The sequence below is a fragment of the Ursus americanus genome, chromosome X, assembly GCF_024610735.1.
Source record: "Ursus americanus isolate L20-20 chromosome X, mUrsAme1.1.p, whole genome shotgun sequence".
Lineage (NCBI taxonomy): Eukaryota > Metazoa > Chordata > Mammalia > Carnivora > Ursidae > Ursus > Ursus americanus.
Window position 1 is genome coordinate 2,876,200 of NC_142164.1, and position 12,227 is coordinate 2,888,426.

General features: G+C 50.2%; 1 pseudogene; it reads left to right on the plus strand.

The window, feature by feature from the left end:
• The first annotated feature begins 2,958 nt into the window (after nt 1-2,958).
• Nucleotides 2,959-3,957, plus strand: LOC123787678 (melanoma-associated antigen 8-like; annotated as a pseudogene).
• Nucleotides 3,958-12,227: the final 8,270 nt, after the last annotated feature.

Sequence of the window (12,227 nt, forward strand, 5' to 3'; positions counted from 1 at the left end):
CAGGAGGCCTGGGGTAAGGAGCAGGGCCTCAGGTCAGAAGGCGGGGAGGGCCCAGGTTCTGTCAGGAGTCAAGGTGAGGACCAGAGGGAGGACAGAGGGACCCTGGGCCCAGTAGGGAATCAGTCCTGGGAGGCCCTTGAGTGGGACAAGCATGACATGAGGCGTGTCCTGACTTCGGCTCTGGGTCCCAGAGACACTGAGAGCTTGTTGTAAGGAGCGGCCTTCAGATGCAGGGGTGAAGGCACAGGCCATCCAGGGAGTGCAGGTGGGCAATAGAGGATAGGCCTAAGTGACCCGAAGGAACCCATCTCAGGGAATCCCTGGCCTTTGTTGCCTGATGTGCCATCCAGGATCGTTTCCCATGGTTCTCAGGGCAGCGAGGGCTTTGGTCTGAGGGAACAGGCCTGGAGACAGCAGAGAGAGGAACACAAGATGTGCTGAGGCTCAAGCTAAGATCCCTGAGGGAGGACTCAGGGAGGGACCTGGACTCCAGAACAGGGACAGCGCACTGAAACCTGCCCCTGCTGTCAGCCCTGTGAGGCGTGTTTGTGCCAAGTCCACAGGCAGTGTGTCAGGACGTCCGCATCCAGGTCTGACAGAAGCGGGGGCCATGGTTTAAAAAACGAGGGGCAGGGGCTAATGGGACTGGATGCGAGGACCCGGTGGGAGGACATGAGCGACCCTGAACCCCAGAACAGCATCAGGCCTGGGAAGCCCCTGAGCGGGAAGAGGACAAGTGGCATGTCCAGACTTCCACATCCGGGTCATAGAGCGTCTGGGGGTTCGGGTAAGAGGCAGATCAGGGTCAGCAGCAGGGAAGGTCAAATCCTCCCGAAGTCAAGGCGAGAACCCTCAGGGAGAACTGCGTGGACCCTGGACCCCAGAACAGAGTCACCGACAGGAGGCCATAGGGCAGCTGTCGCACCCCCACATTTGGCCTTGGATCTCACGGATGCGTGGGGCTGTCAGAGGGGAAAGGACTGGGGACAGCACAGGGCAGTCCCGAGGGATGCAGGGTGAGCGTTGAGGACCTTAGAGCCTAAAACAGACAGTGATTTTGTTGCCCGTCGGCTCCTTCTTGGATGTCCCCCAAGGTGGGGGGAGCAGCTGAAGTGTTCTTGACTTCTGCACCCAGGGTCTGAGGGAGGAGAGAGCCTTGGTCTGAGGATTGTGGCCTCAGGTCAGCAGAGGGTGGAGCCCCAAGACTCTGAGGGAGGACTGAGCAGACCCCCACGCAGACATAGGGGTCCCAAATGAAGTCCTGCCCTGATGCTCAGTCCTGCGAGGCCAGGCTGGGAGTCAAGAAAGTAAGCACCCCACTTTCTCCTCTGGGTCTCAGTGGGATGGTGGCATTGGCCTGCAGGGTGCATGCTGAGGTTAGGAGAAGGGATAGTTCCAGCACCTGCCGAAAGTAAACGTGAGCACCTTAGGGACAAAGAGTGGACTCCTGCCCCTGGACAGAGGGGCCAGCCCCCAATCTCAGCTCCTTGTGAATTGGGTGGGGTGCAGGGGGAGGGCATGGATTGCTGTGTCCTCACCCTCCTCTCCCAGCTCTCAGGCACGTGAGGACCATGCTGGGAGAGGTCTCAGTCAGGTCATCTGAGGAAGCCCTCCTGGGAGACACGCAGGAGTCCCTAGTCCTGCCAAGAGTCCATGTGGGGACCCCAGATGGAGGAGTGGCTGGGTCCGAACCCACCCCTCAGGAAAAGGACGGGATGGCCTAGAAATCTGGCCAGGCCCTACCTGGGAACCCTGGGTGGAGCCTCTTTGGCTGAGCCCCTCCTCGTCTCCAGATCCCTGGTCTCAGGGAGGGGAGGGCCTGGGCCTGAGGGTCTGGACTCTGGTCAGTGGGGGAGGCAGGGGCCATGGCCCTGGCCCTGGCCCTGGTGGGGGTGGAGGTGAGAAATGAGGGCATGTGGGGCACCTGGGTGGCTCAGTCGTTAAGCGTCTGTCTTCGGCTCAGGGCGTGATCCCGGGGTTCTGGGATCGAGCCCCACGTTGGGCTCTTCCTCTGGGAGCCTGCTTCTTCCTCTCCCACTCCCCCTGCTTGTGTTCCCTCTCTTGCTAGCTGTCTCTCTCTCTCCCAAATAAATACATAAAATCTTAAAAAAAAAAAAAATAGAAATGAGTGCATGCCTCCCACAGCAGGATCTCTAGGGCCCAGGCCTACCCTGCCTCTTCTGTCAGCCCAGGGGAGATGGGGGATTGGTGGGCCGACTGATTTCTCCTGACATTTCCTTCTGGTGTCTCCCAGAGATGAGGCCTCAGCACCAGGAGGGTGGCCTCAGCTTCAACACAGGGAGTGTTCCTAGGCCTTCCTTGGGGTTAAGGTGAAGCCTTAGAGGCGTACCCATCCCAGCACATGTGGAACCCCGAGCTTGGCCATCCCTCCAGATCTGTGACGAGCCCTGTAGAACTTTGGCAGGCATGGCCAGATGTGGGCCCCCTTCTGTGGAGTCTCAGGGCTGCATGGTCTTGCTGTGAGCCTTTGGCCTCAGGGCCACAGTGGGTGGGGCCCAGGCCCTGGCAGGGGAAATAGCAGCCCCCTGAGAGGCCAAGGAGGGGACCGCCCAGCCTGGACTGGTGAGGACCTCAGAGTCTGACCCAGCCCTCCTGTGCTCACTGGGGGCCTGGGGCTGTGCTTGCAGTCTGCACCCTGAGGTGCCTCCTCCTTCCCTCCTCTAGGGGCTTAAAGAACTGGGAGCTGAGGCCTCAGTCTGAGGCAGGATTCCCTAAGGTCAGGGCAGAGGAGGTGCAGGCAAGTGCCAGTGGTCGAGGTGAGGTCCATGCTCTGCATGTGGAGCCAGGGGTTCTCCCATCCCACCACAGAGGGGACCCCTCAGCACCCAAGCTGACACAGCCCACTGTCAGCTTTAGGACCTCGGGCCTCTCCTGGCTGGGCTGCACCCTGAGGAGCCATCCCACATCTTTCTTCAGGTTCAGCCCTACACAGACGCCATGTCCCTGGGTCAGAGGAGTGAGCTCTGGAAGCTGGAGGAAGACCCAGTCCCGACCCAGAGCCTGGTGGAGGCACAGCTGTCCGGGGCTGGGGAGGAGGGGGGCCCATGTCCCTCCTCCTCAGCCTCTGCCTCCTCCCAGTCCAGCCCCTCTTCCATCTCCTGCTCTGCCCTGTTTCTGGGCCTTCCGGAGGAGGGGTCTGATGCTGGGGGCCCAAGTGCTCCCCAGAGCCCTCAGAGTGCCTGCCCCTCCCCCACTGGCCTGGCAGCCACTGCATGGGGCCAGCCCGACCATGGCTCCAGCAGCCCAGATGAGGAGGGGTCGAGCGGCTGGGAGGAGCCCGAGGAAGCCCAGCCCCTGCTCCAGGACACACTCCAGGGTTAGGCGGCTGACCTGGTGGCGTTCCTGGTGCTCAAGTATCGCACCCAGCAGCGCACCAGCCAGGCAGAGATGCTGGAGGTGGTCGGCAACGACTACCAGGACGCCTTCGCCGTGATCTTCGGCCAAGCGTCCGAGTGCATGCGGCTGGTCTTTGGCGTGGATGTGAAGGAGGTGGACCCCAGCGACCACTCCTACGTCCTGGTCACCGTCCTGGGCCTCACCTGCGGTGGGTTGCCGAGTGGTGAGCAGGGCATGCCCAAGACCGGCCTCCTGGTGGTGCTCTTGGGGGTGATCGTCCTGGAGGGCGACTGTGCCCCAGAGGAGAAGGTGTGGGAAGTGCTGGGGGTCATGGGAGTGTATGCTGGCAGGGAGCACGTCATCTACGGGGAGCCCAGGGAGCTCCTCACCAAGGTCTGGGTGCAGGAAGGGTACGTGGAGTACCGGCAAGTGCCCGGCAGCGACCCTGCCCGCTACGAGTTCCTGTGGGGTCCCAGGGCCTATGCTGAAACCAGCAAGTTGCAAGTGCTGGAGTATTTGCTCCGGGTCAATAGCAGGCAGCCGGGTTCCTCCCTGGCCCTGTCTGAAGAGGCTGTGAGCGATGAGGAAGAGGGGGCCTGAGCCCCAGGGGTGGCCAGGCCCTTTCCAGGCTTTGGTGGGGCCGGCAGCTTCTCCTGCGGGATGCTGGGCGGGAAGTGAGGCCGCTTGCTGGTTCTTTCCTGTTAGTGTGTGCGTGTGCATGTGTGTGTGTGTATGTGTGTGTGTGTGTGTGAAGAGACAGCCCTGGGCGTTCTAAGGAGTGCAGGGCCAGGGAGAGTTGGGGGAAGAAAGCGGGCAAGGAGCCTCCTTGGGGGAGACGGGAGGGGGCTGTTCTCTGTGATGACTCCCACATCCAGAGCTTGGTGTCCTCGAGGAAGCTCTCCAGTGGGGTTCCTTGGCATAGAAGATTTCATCCGCTTCGGCGGCTGAGTGTGTGAGTGACATCCTCCCCCCACACACACACAGCATTTGTCCTTACCCAGTTCAAGAGTTAAGAGTTTTGTCATGTCCTGGAAATAAGCTGGGAGATCTTCCCTCCTTGTTTGGGTTCTGGAATGAAATTACAGGGCATTGGCATAGAAATTTGCTGGAAAGGCGAAAGAATGGAGCACTCAAGTGACGGGGTCAGAAAATAGGGAAATAAAAGATTGTTCATTTTGCTTCTTATTCCTTCTTGTCTGAAATTTTGGAAAAGTAACATAGATGTGTGCTTCTGTATTGGCTTGGTTCTTCAAGAAAGGAGGAGAGACGTCATCTCAGCACATAGGGAGCCCTGCTCACTGTCTCACTGATTTCCAGACATTGGCTGGGAGCACTGCACTGTGGAAGGCCCTGTGTGTGAGCACTGAGGACAGTAGGATAAGCAGGACATGTACCACCCTTAGGTGGCTGTCTAGCAGCTGCACTCATGGCAGGAAAGTGGGGAGGGATGCCCTGAGACGTACAGAACCAGCGGAAGAAGGGTGCTCCCGGGGCAAGCACTGTAGTGGAAACGCCCCTGGCCTGGGTGGCTCAGGCTGTCTGGTCACCATAACTCCTTCTCTGCAGCCGATCACTGTGAACCTGGGGGGTGACAGTGGCCCTACTTGGAGACAGGGTGCCTTAGGGGTGGGAGCAAAGTCTGAAATGGATAATTACTCTGAGAAGTTCCTTTTGGATCATGGACAAACCAGAGAGAAATCTCCTCCTGGGGCAGGAAAGGAAGTTATCCTGCACTCTTGTCTCAGTGCGATTAAACACAGTGCACAGACTAGGTGTTTTATATCCATCATCTGCAAGAATTTCTGGAGAAATACAGGGATATTCGTTTGAGTGGGCGCCCCGAAGACTCTAGACTGATACTCTTGTTCCTGAGCATGGAAAGCCAAATAAAAGACATTTTAATTTGGTTATCTTGAGTGTAATTTGGACAGCTGTAAGTAAGCAAAGTCTAGGTTTTGGTGAGGGAGAAATGAATGAAAAGAGTGGTTTGGGTGGAAGAGAAGCCAGGAGGGAGGGAGGGAGCTGGTCTTTGACTCAAATTCTAGGAGTTTTGTGTTGTATCCGGCTGGGACAACTGCCTCACACCTGCTTTCCACACATATTCTCATATATCCCATATATATCCTCTGATTTAGAAAATGGATTGAGTTTTACTTACGAAGCACCCTCTTTGGCTGATTAGCTATTCCATGGCCTATTGAGCTGCACATTCTCTAACATGACCTGGATAACAAAAAATATCCCAGAGGAGAGAGTGGAAGGCTCTGGGATCAAAACAACATTCGAAATCACTGCCATTCATCAAAGTTCCAGTTTATGCCGGGCACCGTGCAAGGTGCTTTCGATACATTACATGCATTCCTGCAGTCCTACAAGACGGGGCTTATCAAACCCACTCGCCTCACAGACGAAGAACCTGAGGCTCACGGGGCTTGGTCATTTTCCCAGGATCACATGGCTAGTGAGTGACAGGGCAGAGACTAGAACCCTGGTCTGAATTCATCTAGAGTCCATGCTATTCCCGCCCACCCCAGCCTGTGGCCAACCTTCTGAGTCGTACATCATTCCTGAGGACAGCATGGAGTCTCCCAGGTGACAAAAAGAAGGATGCTGTGGCTAAGGTACTAAAACCCGGGCTAAGGAAGGAAGGTGACAATGAGAATCAAACAGGATTTGGGTACTGTCTGTGGGCTTTATTAACCTAGAGTTCTCCTGCCTGAGCCCCAGAGTTCCAAGGCAAATCTGACCTCAGAAACTCCTCCCAGCAATAAAGTCAGTCGTCATAACAAATTGAAGTAGTTGCATTTGGTTGAGCACCTACTGGGTAGCGATACTTGGGAGAAACTTTAATGTTCATCCATAGCGTGTCTTGCTTTCCTTCCAGGACACAGGGGACACTACACTGCCAGTCCGCTTGTAGTTAGGGAGGGTTGCGTGATGGCCCTTTGCCGTAGAGACGTGAGCAGAAGCATTGTTTCTCACATCCAGGCATCTGAGAGCCAGTATGTCAGCTCCATGCTACCTCCCTTGATTCACCAGCAAACATGGTGACCCTGTGTTGAGATAGGGGAGCCACAAGATGAAAGTGTCCTGGACCCAAGGCCTAGGAAAAGCCCAGGGCCCCTGCCAAACTATATCAGAATTTATGTGCACAAAAATTTATGTGCACTTTTGTCGTGTTAACCCTTCAAATGTCTGGGTTTGTCTGTTGCATCAGTTAGCAGTTACTTTCACACGGCTGCTTTTCTGTTGTTAGGCTTATCCAGAAATTTTACTTATGAAAGTAGTAGTGCGTATCTTCCTATTGCAAAAAACTTCTTCTTTTTTTGTTATAATAATATTTTTATTATATTATGTTAGTCACCATACAGTACATCCCTGGCTTTTGATGTAAAGTTCCATGATTCGTTAGTTGCGTATAACACCCAGTGCCCCACGCAATACGTGCCCTCCTTACTACCCATCACCAGCCTATCCCATTCCCCCACCCCCCTCCCCTCTGAGGCCCTCAGTTTGTTTCTCAGAGTCCATAGTCTCTCATGCTTCATTCCCCCTTCTGATTACCCCCCCTTTCTTTAGCCCTTTCTTCTCCTACCGATCTTCCTAGTTCTTATGTTCCATAGATGAGAGAAACCATATGATAATTGTCTTTCTCTTGCAAAAAACTTCTAAAAATACAGATCAATCACAATATCCCCTTTTCAAAGTTCCTCCACAATTCAGCCTCCTCCTCCTCAGAAGTCACCATGACTAACAATCTAGCATGTGTTATTTTATTTTAATTTTTTAATTGATTTTTCTTTCTTTGAGAAAGAGTGTGTGAGTGGAGAGAGGGGCAAAGGGGGAAGGAGAGAGACTCTCAGGACCCTGAGATCATGACCTGAGCCGAAATCAAGAGTTGGACGCTTAACCGGCTGAGCCACCCAGGCACCCCTAGTGTGTGTTATTTTAAAGATGACTATGTGTTTTTCAGAGGTCTGCTCTAAGAATATATTGTTTTTATTCAACATAAGAGGTAATACTATGCATATTGATCTGCCGCTAGCTTTTGTCACTTAATAAAATGGATGCAGGATCTTCCCATGACAGCACATATAGATCTGCCTCACTTTTGAAACTACTCCCTGGAATGTTAAAGTTTGTATATACCATAATTAATCACGTAATTTTTTTCTCCTGGTGGAAACATAGGTTGTTTTCCCTTTGTCATATGATTCATAAGATGAAAACAACATCTTTGAATATGAATCCTTGGGTAGACATGAATGTTTTCTAATAATATATTCATACTAACATAGACATTGGGTTAGAGTGGAAGGGGTGTGAATAGTGTAACATTTCATAAATACATCTGAAATTTTATTCAAAAAGTGGTATGCCAGTTTGCATTCTCATAAAAATTGGAAATGATTTAAGATTCTGCAATATCAACAAGACATTTCCCCCTTTATGTTGAGAAAGAAGGATTTGGCCAGAATGACCAGCAGCCAGGGGAGGAGACCAGCCAGGACACCCTCAGTAGTGAGGGGCATTGAGAGCATCCCGGGGAAAGTGATGGCCAGAGCCCATGAGAGAAATCAAGTACAAAACCAAGTCCAGAGAGCCCCAGGCAGACTGGCAGTCAGGGCTCTGAATCGCGAGTTCAGCTACAGGGGAAAGGGACCAAAAGGAGAGAAGGTGGAGAGGCAGGGGAATTCAGGAGAAAAAAACATGGATGGGCTGGGGAAGTCTCTGAATCATTATCACCAGCTGAAAGTTGCAGGGTGGTCTGACAGGGCAGGTCTGTTGGATGAAGGGATCAGCAGCTTGCCAGACACCCCACTACCATAGAGTCCCCCTACCTCTGTCAGGAAGAGTATGCCTGGCTCCCTGCACCTGAGCTCAGGTGAGCGACATCTCTTGACTACTCTAGTGGTCCAGGGCATCCTTGCCAGGGTCCCAGGGCTGGAAGCTGTCATGGTGCCTGCTGGAGGTGGGGCCTTCCCCCCTGGCTGCAGTGCGACCCCACACAGTGGGTGGGGCTATGTGAGTAAGGGGTGAGTGACTGAGGAAGGACAGCTGAGATAGGCCAGGAATACCCAGGAGCAGCGGAAGGGAGCATGCAGCTAGCGGCAAGGAGGGTGAAATCAGAAGGAGAAAGCCCTGGGACTAATCACCTCAGACTCTGCAGATAAAGGGCTGGGCGTGGACATGTTTGAAAGCTGTCCAAATGGTGTGCCTGGCTCAGACTGCCTTCCAGAGCTGCTGAGGTCGTGGCATAGCAGGGGTGGCTGTCCTGTCCTGTGGCTATGATGGCTGGTCTGTGTTGCCGCCAGTTTGCAGGGTGGGTGGAAAACCTGTGGAGATGGCTTTTTCTTACTCAACTGATAAGAAAGTGGGGGCTCCGGTGCAGGACAAGGAGCGTGAATGGGCTGGGGAAATCTCCTGATAGACCGACCATGTTTCCTAGGGAGGAAGCACCATGGACCATCCTGTTGAGAGCACCCCCACCTCCAAGATGGTGTTTGGACCTGGGGAGGAGAAGTCCATGGTGACACCCTTAGTAATAGTTTCCCATGGGAATTCTGAAGTTACATGAGCAGTTGGAGAACTGTGGGTTCCATCCATGGAGGTGCAAGGCCCAGGCAGGGGGCAGGCTCCACATTTTGAATCAGTGAATGGCACCCTCCAGCAACTTGATTTATATATACATATGTACATGTAATTTTTAAAGGAAACATGGAAAAATTCCTCTGATAGGTGGATTTCTGGTTGAATACAGGCATATATATGCCATTTTGGGTTACTCTTTAATACTCTGCTCCTGGCATCCTTGTTAAGGCTGAACATGTATCTACCAGTACTCAACACTTACTTCCTCTAACCTTGTTTCAGGCAGCTCGCACCTCTGTAGTAAGTAAAGTTACTCATGACAAACAGAGCAAGCAGCTGGCGGCAATTTTGGGCCCCAGAAGCTAGGATTCCATGAATCCATCCTGTACGTCTTGTATCTAACTGGAAAATCTTTATGATGCATTCTGCATCTAACTGGTAGACTGTCAACAAATTTTAGAGGTGAAACCTGTTACTCCAGCTGAAGCCTTGCACAAGATCCACTCCATGCAACCTGAGCAAGCCAGAGTAGTCTGGTGGAAATGAGGACTGTGAACCCAATCCCATCCACTCAGCACCCTTTCTTCACCCTTGGGGCAGTGGGTCCCAACAGCCGGACATAGAGCCCTAGGCTTCCCCGCACTTGCCCAAGCACAGCTGGGAACGTTCTGTGCTAGAAGACTATTTCTCAGGCATGGACTTCCTTATGTTCCTGCACAGGTGTATAGATGTGGACTCTGTTCTGTCCAGTACTCTGAAGGCTAGTTTTGCTGCCTGGCTTTCCAGCACTGCCAACAACTTGTGGCCCCCCAACCTCTGCATACCCAGTACACTTTACCATCCCCTATCTTGTTTCCCTAAGTCCTCATTGCCCACCACCCCTGAACTATAAGGCACACACCATCCTCCTACTTACCTTTGTTTCTCTATTCTCAGCACAGGACCAGCTATTCTCCCTCCAGCCCCGCCCCCCGCCCTGGATTTTGCACAGTCTCCTCTCTCCTGCTAACACCAATCCCTGTCTCTATCTTCCCAGACCTGGGTCTGCTTCAAACTCTTCTCTGGAAAAGGGGTCCCTCCTTTGACCTGGTAGCCTCTCAGCCCTGAGTAGGTCCTCTCTATCTTTCCACTGGTGCTTCCTTCTTTTGAAATTATTCTTAAATCGTGTTCAAATATTCTTTATAAGAATGGGGACTTTGGTTCATTTTGCTTTCACCTTTTGCCTCTGCTTACAACAGGGCACACAGTCCCCTTGACTGATTTTCAGATTCCCTAATCTCAACTAAAATCTACTAAAGCTGTGTAGCTTAATCCCTTTAATGACACAGGGAAAGTGGTTCCTATAAGTTTTCTTTTTTTTTTATTATATTATGTTTGTCACCATACAGTACATCCCCGGTTTCCGATATAAAGTTCCATGATTCGTTAGTTGCGTATAACACCCAGTGCACCATGCAATATGTGCCCTCCTTACTACCCATCACCAGTCTATCCCATTCCCCCATCCCCTGCCCCCCCTATAAGTTTTCTTTATTCAACAGAGAACAGAGAAGAAAAATTTGGATGTGGAGTTCACAGCAGCTCTTCTAGTCACATTGTGTTTACATTTAAATGGTGAGTTCTGTTTAAATGCCTGTTATATGTCCCTTATCTGGTCACTGTGCTAAGGCCTTGGATACAAAAGGGATACAGCTGGCCATACCCACTGGATCTCAGAAATAACACATAAAAACAATAGTATAGGGATGCCTGGGTTGCTAAGTTGCTTAGGTGTATGCCTTCAGGTCAGGTCATAATCCCAGGGTCCTTGGATCAAGTCCTGCATTGGGCTCCTTGCTCAGCAGGGAGCTTCTCCTTCTGCCTGCCGCTCCTCCTTGTGTGCTCGCTCTCTCTCCCTCTCTCTGACAAATAAAGTCTTTAAAAACAAAACCAACAGTATACTTTCATTCTCCACGTTAGTGTTTCCTCTACTGTTGGCATACATTTAACTGCTACATATGTTAAAACTCCACTATACATCATTGTTAAAATAGTCAATTATCTCTTAAAGTCATTTACATAAATAAGAAAATCATCTTTATGTTTACCCATGAAGTTCAAATTCCTGGTGTTCTTCATTCCTTTGTGTAGATCTAGATTCCTATCTGGTATATTTCATTGTCTGACTGGAAGACTTTAACATTTCTTTTAAACCTTTAACATTTCTTCTAGTGCATGTCTGTTGGTGATTAATTCTTTAAGGTTTTGTATTTCAGAAAAAGCTTTATTTCACATTTCTTTTTGCAATATATTTTCATTTCAAATAGAATTCTAGGTTGACAGTTCAATTTTTAGTACTTGAAATACATTGTTCCACTCTCCTCTTGCTTTCATTGTTTTTGACAAGAAATATACACTTAGTTTTGTTCCTCTGTAGTAAAGTGTCTTTTATCTCTGGGTATTTTTAAGATTTTCTCTTTAGTACTAATTTTAAGTAGTTTGATTATTATGGGTCTTGGTATGGTTTTCTTCACTTTTCCTGTTCTTGGCACTCTTTTAGCTTTTTTAATCTGTCAGTTTATAGTTTTCATCAAATTTGAGGGTTTTTCATTCAAATATTTTTTTCTATCTTCCGCTTTCCCTCTCCTTTGTGGTCTCCAAATATTTGTGCATAGGCCACTTGAAGTCGTCTCACAATTCACCAATGCTCTATTCATTGTTTTCAGCATTGTTTTCTCTCTGTGTGTTTCATTTTGGAAAGTTTTATTGCCATATCCTGAAATTCACTAATCTTTTCTTCTTACATGTCACATCTGCATTAATCCAAACCAGTATATTTTTTCAACTCAACATTGTAGCTTTCATATCTCAGAGTTTATTTGGAATCTTTTTTGTACCTTCCATGTCCCTATTTAACATGTTTAACCTTTCCTCTTATCTTTTGAGCATTCAAAACATACTTATATGTAATACTGTTTTAATGTCCTTGTCTACTAACTCTGCTACCTGTCTCATTTCTAGGTCAGTTTTAATTTATTTTTCTCCTCATTGTTGATCTTACTTTCTTGCTTCTTTGAATGGCTGGTAATTTCAATTATATGCCAGAAATTATGAATTTTACCTTGTTAAGTGCTGGATATTTTTGTGTTTCTATATAGAAATATTCCTGAGCTTTGTTCTGGGACACAATTAAATTACTTGGAAACAGTATTCTCCTTTTGGGTCTTGCTTTTAAACTTCGTTAGTTGAGATAAAAGCAGTTTTTTGACTATGCCTAATATTTCCTCACTTCTAAGGCA